This window comes from Emydura macquarii, unplaced genomic scaffold, assembly GCF_026122565.2.
Source record: "Emydura macquarii macquarii isolate MOO-44397 ecotype Brisbane River unplaced genomic scaffold, CSIRO-AGI_Emac_v2 contig_3421, whole genome shotgun sequence".
Taxonomy (NCBI): Eukaryota; Metazoa; Chordata; order Testudines; family Chelidae; genus Emydura; species Emydura macquarii.
In genome coordinates, this window is record NW_027133558.1 from 558 (window position 1) to 8,607 (window position 8,050).

The following is an 8,050-nucleotide window of genomic DNA, read 5'->3' on the forward strand; positions in this document are numbered from 1 at the left end:
TAGGCACCCAGGGTAATTTCAGTGCAACAACGTAGGTGCTGAGAGAAATGATGCACAGACAGCCTTTGGGGGCAGCTGACTACAGCTTTTGTGAGTCCCAGGGGGGACTGATTCTGGGATTTATATTTAAGGTGCTTAAAGTGGCAGCGAATGTAGCCCCGGTGGGATTTTCATAGGCATCTAGGCTCCAAATACTGATTGAAACCAATGGGAGTGAGGCACTAAATGCTTCTGAAAATCCTATTAGGTCCCTAAATACCTTTAAGAAATCTGGCCTCTAATGTGCAGACTGTCTAGCTCCTGTACTAAGATGGCTACCCATTGCCATAGCCTCTGAGCCCCTCACAATTTTTTCAAATTAATTTATACTCACAGCTCCCCAGTGAGGTAGGGAAGCCTAGAGGGCCCACTTTTCCAAGCTATTTAGGGGCTAACGGTGCAGGCAGATATCTAATGGGATTTTCAAAAGGACTTAGAGTGAGATAGGCACCTAGGCAGTGTCAATGGGATTGTGACATTCCCCAGGGTACAATCTGGAGTGTTGCACCACTGTGTCCCTTTAATTCTCCAGCCCAGGGTGCCTTTTACACTGCTTTGCTAGTGAACAGCAAGCCCTTCAGGCTCTATTCACTCATAGCCAATGGCATGTAAAGTCACTCTTTGCAAAGTTACATGAATGATTTCCCAGACACTCATGAGCTACACACAGGGTGATACCTGCACATTCTTAGCACCAGCCTTGCACTCCGAGAAATATGCATCTTGTCCTGGCCAGTACTCTACTGAACAATGCAAGTTCATTCATTAGTATGCCATTCCAGCAAAGGGTAACGAATATGCATCAGCCTTTGTTAACCTGAGTAGAGATTCCCCAAACACTTGAATCAAAACACAATGGTTTAGCTAAAACAATAAGACAAATGTATTAATTAGGGAAAGATAGACTTTTAGTGATTATAATGCATATAGTTCAGATTTGGTTACGAAACAAATAAAAGGTAAACATGCAATCTAATTCCTAAACTTTACCAAGCTAAAAACGATTTGATAGCAAAAAGTTTTTTCTCACCCAAAAACTTTCATCACCTTGCTGACACATCAGTATGTCTTTGACCCTGAAAAATTGGCTTGTGGGCGTTACCCAGAATTACAGCATATTACAGAAATAATCATACAGTTGAATCTTATAACTCCATACACAGTGTTGCTACATATATTTCAACAAGACAATAATGTTCATTAGATTACGGGTTTTCAAATGATAACTCACAAGGCATGCTTTGTATAAAATATAACATAATCATATAATGGGGTGAACATGGGATACAGGGTGTCACATGGGGTACAGTGTGTCATAGGGGGTTAGGCACTTTTGTAAATCCCAATAAGCACCTTTATAACCTTTGAAAATCCGGCCAAGTTTACACAGGTCTCCTGTGTCCCAAGTTAGCAATCTAGCCATCCTATTTATGCTTATTTTTCATTACAGCTTAAGAAAGCAGTCTCCCAAGAAGGACTTGTGCTCCTAAATCCCCTAAGTGCACTTGAAAACCTCCTTTATAAACATCAACTTACATCTAATACTCCATGAAAGTAATGTCTATTAAAGTTTATTAATACCTTTTGCAGACAAGTCAGATGACAAAGACTGATGAGGTATGCCTACTCATAACAAAGAATTCAGTTATAATACCTAAATCCTAATATAGCACTTTTCATCGTTAGATCTTAAAGTGCTTTACAAACAGAAGTCAATGGCTTTAGCCTCATTTTACAGATGGGTAAACTAAGGCACGGGGCAGGGAAGTGACTTGTCCAAGCTCACCCGGCAAGCGAACATCAGAGCTGGGATTAGAATGCAGCCTTCTAGAAACCCAACCCAGTGCTCTATCCACTAGCCCACACTGTCACAAATAGACAAGTCATATTGATCTATTTGGTGTTCTCACTGTAAATGTGCAACTAATTCATTATTAAATCGTTGCGCCAACACTAGATGTTATTTTTTGCTAATTCAAAACATTTCCTGATGAAAAATGGAATTTTCATCAAAATGGATACTCCACTGTGAAATAGGTTTTTTTTTTTTTTAAGAAAACGATTATTTAAAAAACAATCACCATGGATTTCTGCTGTTGTTGTTTTGGCAACTAACCCACCCCATACAATCCCTCCAGAATTACTCCAAATTCTCAGGACCCTATTAACGACTGTGTCACTACATTTTCATCCCGGTGTAATTCCAATGAAATAGATGGATCAGCACTATCAGTAACAAATCAGGCTTTTTACAAGCAAGGATATTTTAGAAAGTGATTGATTGGACATCCTAATCGCATAGCATGCATATAGCAACTCCCTGACCATGTGAGATACATGACATGGCATAGATCTGTTCTTTCGTTGGACAGATAGAGAGTCCGAGGCACAGAATCATTTTTATTAACTCCAGAATTAACTTCCTGTGAATATTAACAAATATTTTTTTAAAAAACTTCACAATCTAGAAGGCTCAAATGAGACTTAGGCTCCAAAATCCTGTTAACATTTGTGTGTCTCCCTCGGACCAGTTCTACCTTTCAAATCACTATTTCTCTGCAGTGCAATTGGAAGAGCTTTATTTCTTCTCAGAGTTATTCCCAGTTCTCACGATGGATATACATTCTCTCCCTGTCTCCCAGGGAAAGACTTAGATTTGTAAAGATACCTTAAGGATTTTGAGGCCCAAATTCCACTAACTTCAGAGGGAATTGGGTGTTCGGTTCCATGACATGGCTATGAACATCTCAGATTAAGATGTCTCTTTCCTCACTGAGAAAAGGATTTTCCTCAATAATCTCTTGATTCCATTTTTCATCTCAGTGTTTCTGAGGGTGTAGATCATTGGATTCTACATTGGGGTGATCACTGTGTAAAGGACAGAGACTGTCTTGTCCACTGCAAAATTACGAAAGGGCTGAGCATAGATGAAGATGCCTGGGATGAATATTAAGATGACAACTGTGATCTGGACTTCGCAGGTGGACAGAGCCTTTCGCTTCTCTTTTGTGACATGTGTCCGTATCTTGATCAAGATGACAGTGTAGGAAATAAGCAGGATGATGAACATCTTTATTAATGATCTGGAGGATGGGGTAGATTGCACCCTCAGCAAGTTTGCGGACGACACTAAGCTGGGGGGAGTGGTAGATACCCTGGAGGGTAGGGATAGGATACAGAGTGACCTAAACAAACTGGAGGATTGGGCCAAAAGAAATCTCATGAGGTTCAACAAGGACAAGTGCAGAGTCCTCCACTTAGGAAGGAAGAATCCCATGCACAGCTATAGACTGGGGACCGACGAGCTGGGCAGCAGCTCTGCAGAAAAGGACCTGGGGGTAACGGTGGATAAAAAGCTGGATATGAGTCAGCAGTGTGCCCTGGTTGTCAAGAAGGCTAATAGCATATTGGGCTGCATTAGGAGGAGCATTTCCAGCAGGTCACGGGAAGTGATTATTCCCCTCTATTCAGCATTGGTGAGGCCGCATTTAGAATATTGTGTCCAGTTTTGGGACCCCCACTACAAAAAGGATGTGGACAAGTTAGAGAGAGTGCAGCGGAGGGCAACCAAAATGATTAGGGGGCTGGAGCACAGGACTTATGAGGAGAGGCTAAGGGAACTGGGCTTGTTTAGTCTGCAAAAGAGAAGAGTGAGGGGGATTTGATAGCGGCCTTTAACTACCTGAAAGGGGGTTCCAGGGAGGATGGGGCTAGGCTGTTCTCGGTGGTGGCAGATGACAGAACAAGGAGCAACGGTCTCAAGTTGCAGGGCAGGAGGTCTAGGTTGGACATTAGGAAAAAGTTTTTTACTAGGAGGGTGGTGAAGCACTGGAATGGGTTACCTAGGGAGGTGGTGGAATCTCCATCCTTAGAGGTTTTTAAGCTGAGGCTTGACAAAGCCCTGGTTGGGATGATATAGCTGAGGTTAGTCCTGCTTTGAGCAGGGGGTTGGACTAGATGACCTCCTGAGCTCCCTTCCAACTCTAATATTCTATGATTCTATGATTCTATGAGCAGTAGCCCGCTATTGGAGACCATCAGCAACTCCACTAGGTAGGTGTCTGCACAGGCTAGTTTGATGACTTGAGGGACACCACAGTAGAAATTGTCCAGGACATTTGGACCACAGAAAGGTAACTGGATGATCAAGACAATCTGAACAATGGAGTGAGAAAAGCCACCCAACCATGCCCCAACCACTAGCCCCATACACACAACCTAGTTCATGATAGTTAAGTACCGCAGTGGTTTATGAATGGCCATGTACTGATCGACCACCAGCACCACAAGGAAAAGACCATTGCCCCAGCAACAAAGTGGAAGAAGAACATCTGTATGATGCACCCGTTAAATGAGATGGTCTTACGCTGGGAGATGAGACTTGACAGCATCTTTGGCTCATTGACTGGGGAATCACTAACATCTATGAGGGCCAGATTTGCCAGTAGGAAGTAAATGGGAGTGTGGAACTGGTGGTCAGTGATCACTGTGGTGATGATGGTGAAGTTTCCCACCCAGGTTGTGATGTAGATCAAGAGGAAAACAACAAAGAGGAATTGCTGCAGCTCATGACTCTGGGTCAGACCCAAGAGGATGAATTCCATCACTGTGGTGGTGAGATTGCCTTGTTCCATTTGTTATCCTTGGAATACACCTGGAGAGGACATAGAAATAATCAGTTGTTTTTATAGTCAGCACAGAGAACATCTGACGGTCTGGAAAATTATGGCATTTCATAAAATACGGGCAAAAATAATTAGAATCATCAAGAATTTATATGCTAGAGCAGAATGTGAGGTCAAAGATGGTGACATTGACCAAAGCTTTGCAGTGACAACTGGGGTAATGCAAGGATGTATTATGTTCCCACTATTGTTTATATTGATTATTGACTATTGTTGCGGGGCCGATTGAAGAAAGATTGAGCCGGGTGGAGTGATAAGAAGTGTTTATTCAGTTACAGCCTCTAGACCACTCGTTCCCCTTCGCCTTGTGACCAACAAAGTGAGCCCCAAGTTAACTACTTTACAACTTTTTATCTTAAATAATATGTAAATACACACACTTCTACAACGCCCCATGAAACCCCTATTTGGTGATATAAATGGTTATAAAATGAATATTAATGGCTATAGCATATAATTATACCCACCCCGATTTATTACTTACCACTTAATCTGCATGGCATAAACATTTTTGCTATGATTTTGCCTCTCTTGACAGCAGGAATGACCATAAATTTCCTGAATGAACCATCTGCAAGGGAAGAACCAGTGGGAGATATCGTGAGCTTTATCTAACAGGCATGCTGTCTGAGGAAGAAGAGATAACACTTCTTACCACCTTCTTTGTCCAGATGGTGAGGGGAGGAATAGAAGGGGGGGCATGGCCTGCCCGTATTATAAATCTGTTACCATGGTACCTATTGGTCAAGTCATTTTGCCCTGCGCCGGTGTTTACTTCCCCCCCTGCCCTAACTCCAAGGCTAGGAAGCTGCAGTGATCAGCACATGATTATTGCTTGTATAGTACATTGCCTTTTTAACCCAAGCCAGGGGTCCCGTGGAGGACAATCAGTGGTATTGTCTACTCTGCCCTGCACACCAGAAACACCTTCAGGTTGCCCTTCTGCCAGTCCAATGTCATCAACCAGTTCTTCTGTGAAATCCCCCAACTGCTCAAGCTCACCTGCTCTGACTTCTACCTCAGTGAAGATGGGTTTATTGCCTTTGGTGTGTTTATAGCTGCAAACTGCTTTGTTTTTATAATTGTGTCTTATATTCAGATCTTCAAAGCAGTGCTGAGATTGCCCTCTGAAGAGGGCCGGCATAAGGCCTTCTCCACCTGCCTGCCTCACCTCACTGTGGTCTCTTTGCTACTTTTCACTGGCTGCTTTGAGAACCTGAATCCCCCCTCCACCTCAACATCAAATCCGGAGTTGCTGATGGGTATTCTCTATGCTGTGGTGCCTCCGGTGATGAATCCCATCATCTATAGCATGAGGAACAAGGAGATCAAAGCTGCTCTGTGGAAAATGATTGGATCTTGGCTGTTCACCGAGAATAATAAGTCCATCTTTCTGCAATGACCATGCTTTCCTTCTTTTTTCTTTATAAATTTAAGAAACTTATGACATTATTGTTTCCATAAGGACATGTCGTGCAATGTTTGTGCACGCTGAGGTACTTACACTGGTAAATATCCAGACGAAGGCCACTCAAACCAGTGGAGTTACTGTGGAGGTATATACAAGTAGAAATAAGATCATACTCTACCTAGCTACTGCCTCCCATCACCAGCCTCTCGCTTCACCTTCCACATAAAATGAGTAGCCATAGCAAAATCCCTATTGGATGTCAAGGTGCCAGTGCCTCTTCTTTTTGTGGGCCAAATCTCTGCTTGTGTTATGACGGTATGGGGATTTCGGTTTGCTTGTGTGCCTTAGTGGCTTCAGCTGTAATTTCTCTGCTGTACTATGTGTGGGAATATTGGCAGGGTGACTACACAAGTCTGTTCTTGCCCAAGGTAGCCCATTGAGCTTCTTTGTTTCTTCCCTACCTGGGAAAGGTATTGGACACCTCACTGAAGGACCGTCACTGAGACCCATGCAGACTGCAGTCTGGGGGACACAGACTTTCGTTGTCGCTCAGCTCCTGCCCTGCCCTCATGCACCAATGATTTTTCTATACAGGGAGCCGCAAAAGGGTGTGGTGGAAGAAGGCAGCTGGGTCTGGAACTTCAGAGTCTGAGCACATTGCACAGGGATGTGGCCTCGTTTCAGAGCAGCGTAAGGCTCTGTGCAGGGACGGGGCTGACCGTGGACACACATAGGAAGAGTTTACAGGAGCGAGCGGGCAGCCTAAAACACTGATGAATGCTGGACTAGGAGAAGGAGAGGGGGCATCGCAGGACTCTGTTCTTTTCAAGGATTTGTGATTCTTGAGGGCTTTACAGATAAAGTTTCTGTGGATAAGGAATCCCTTTGCTAGCCTGTGATCCTTGCTTGCCTGCCTCGTTATCCATGAAGGGCTGAAACTAGAAGCCCAGGATGATCACATCTTTGGCAGAGCTTTGTGGGAGTGTGTGAAAGCGACCGGGAGGACACAGACACTGATTTAAGGGTCTAGGACAGCTGGACAGTGTCCTCCCACTATCAAAGGAAGGGCATCAGATAGGAGCTTGGCGCTTGTGAGGGTGTCCTAGACTACTTCTACACTGCAGCTGGGGGCAAGTGTGATGTGCTGTCCTCAGTCCTGTGGGCATGACTCCATCTGGCAGCCATTCCTGGAAATGACACAGGTCACTACTTTCTCTGTGCACCGTTTTGCTAACAGCAGATGAAAACGCCAGTGACTCTTTTCATGGGAAATTCCACTATTTCAGAAAAAAAAAATTGTATGGAAAGAAACAAACAAAAATTGGAAATGTCAGAAATGTTTGCAAAATTACAAGTGCAAATAAAAATTATTTGGAACTGTGCCATGAAAAATGTCTGCATTTCTAATTGAATCATTCAGTCAGTAATTTCTTTGGTTTTCACATCTCAAATTATCAGTATTTTTGACATTTTACGATTTTCACATCTCAAATTATCAATATTTTTGACATAATAAAAATATGCTCACATAAGCACATAGAATCATAGAATTATAGAGTTGGAAGGGACCTCAGGAGGTCATCTAGTCCAACCCCCTGCTCAAGCAGGACTAACCTCAACTAAATAATCCCAGCGAGGTTTTGTCAAGCTGCAGCTTAAAAACCTCAAAAGATGGAGATTCCACCACCTCTAGGTAACCCATTCCAGTGCTTCACCGCCCTCCTACTGAAAAACTTTTTCCTAATGTCCAACCTAGATCTTCCCCACCCACTTGAGACCATTGCTCCTTGTTCTGTCGTCTGCCACTGAAAACAGCCTAGCTCCATCCTCTGGAATCCTTTCAGGTAGTGGGAAAGCTGCTATCAAATCCCCCCTCATTCTTCTCTTCTTCAGGCTAAACAAGCCTAGTTCCCTC

The 8,050-nt window shown here is 43.5% G+C and overlaps 1 pseudogene; it reads right to left on the reverse strand.

The window, feature by feature from the left end:
* Positions 1 to 2,791: 2,791 nt before the first annotated feature.
* Positions 2,792 to 4,673, reverse strand: LOC137144242 (olfactory receptor 4D1-like; annotated as a pseudogene).
* Between the last annotated feature and the right edge of the window lie 3,377 nt (positions 4,674 to 8,050).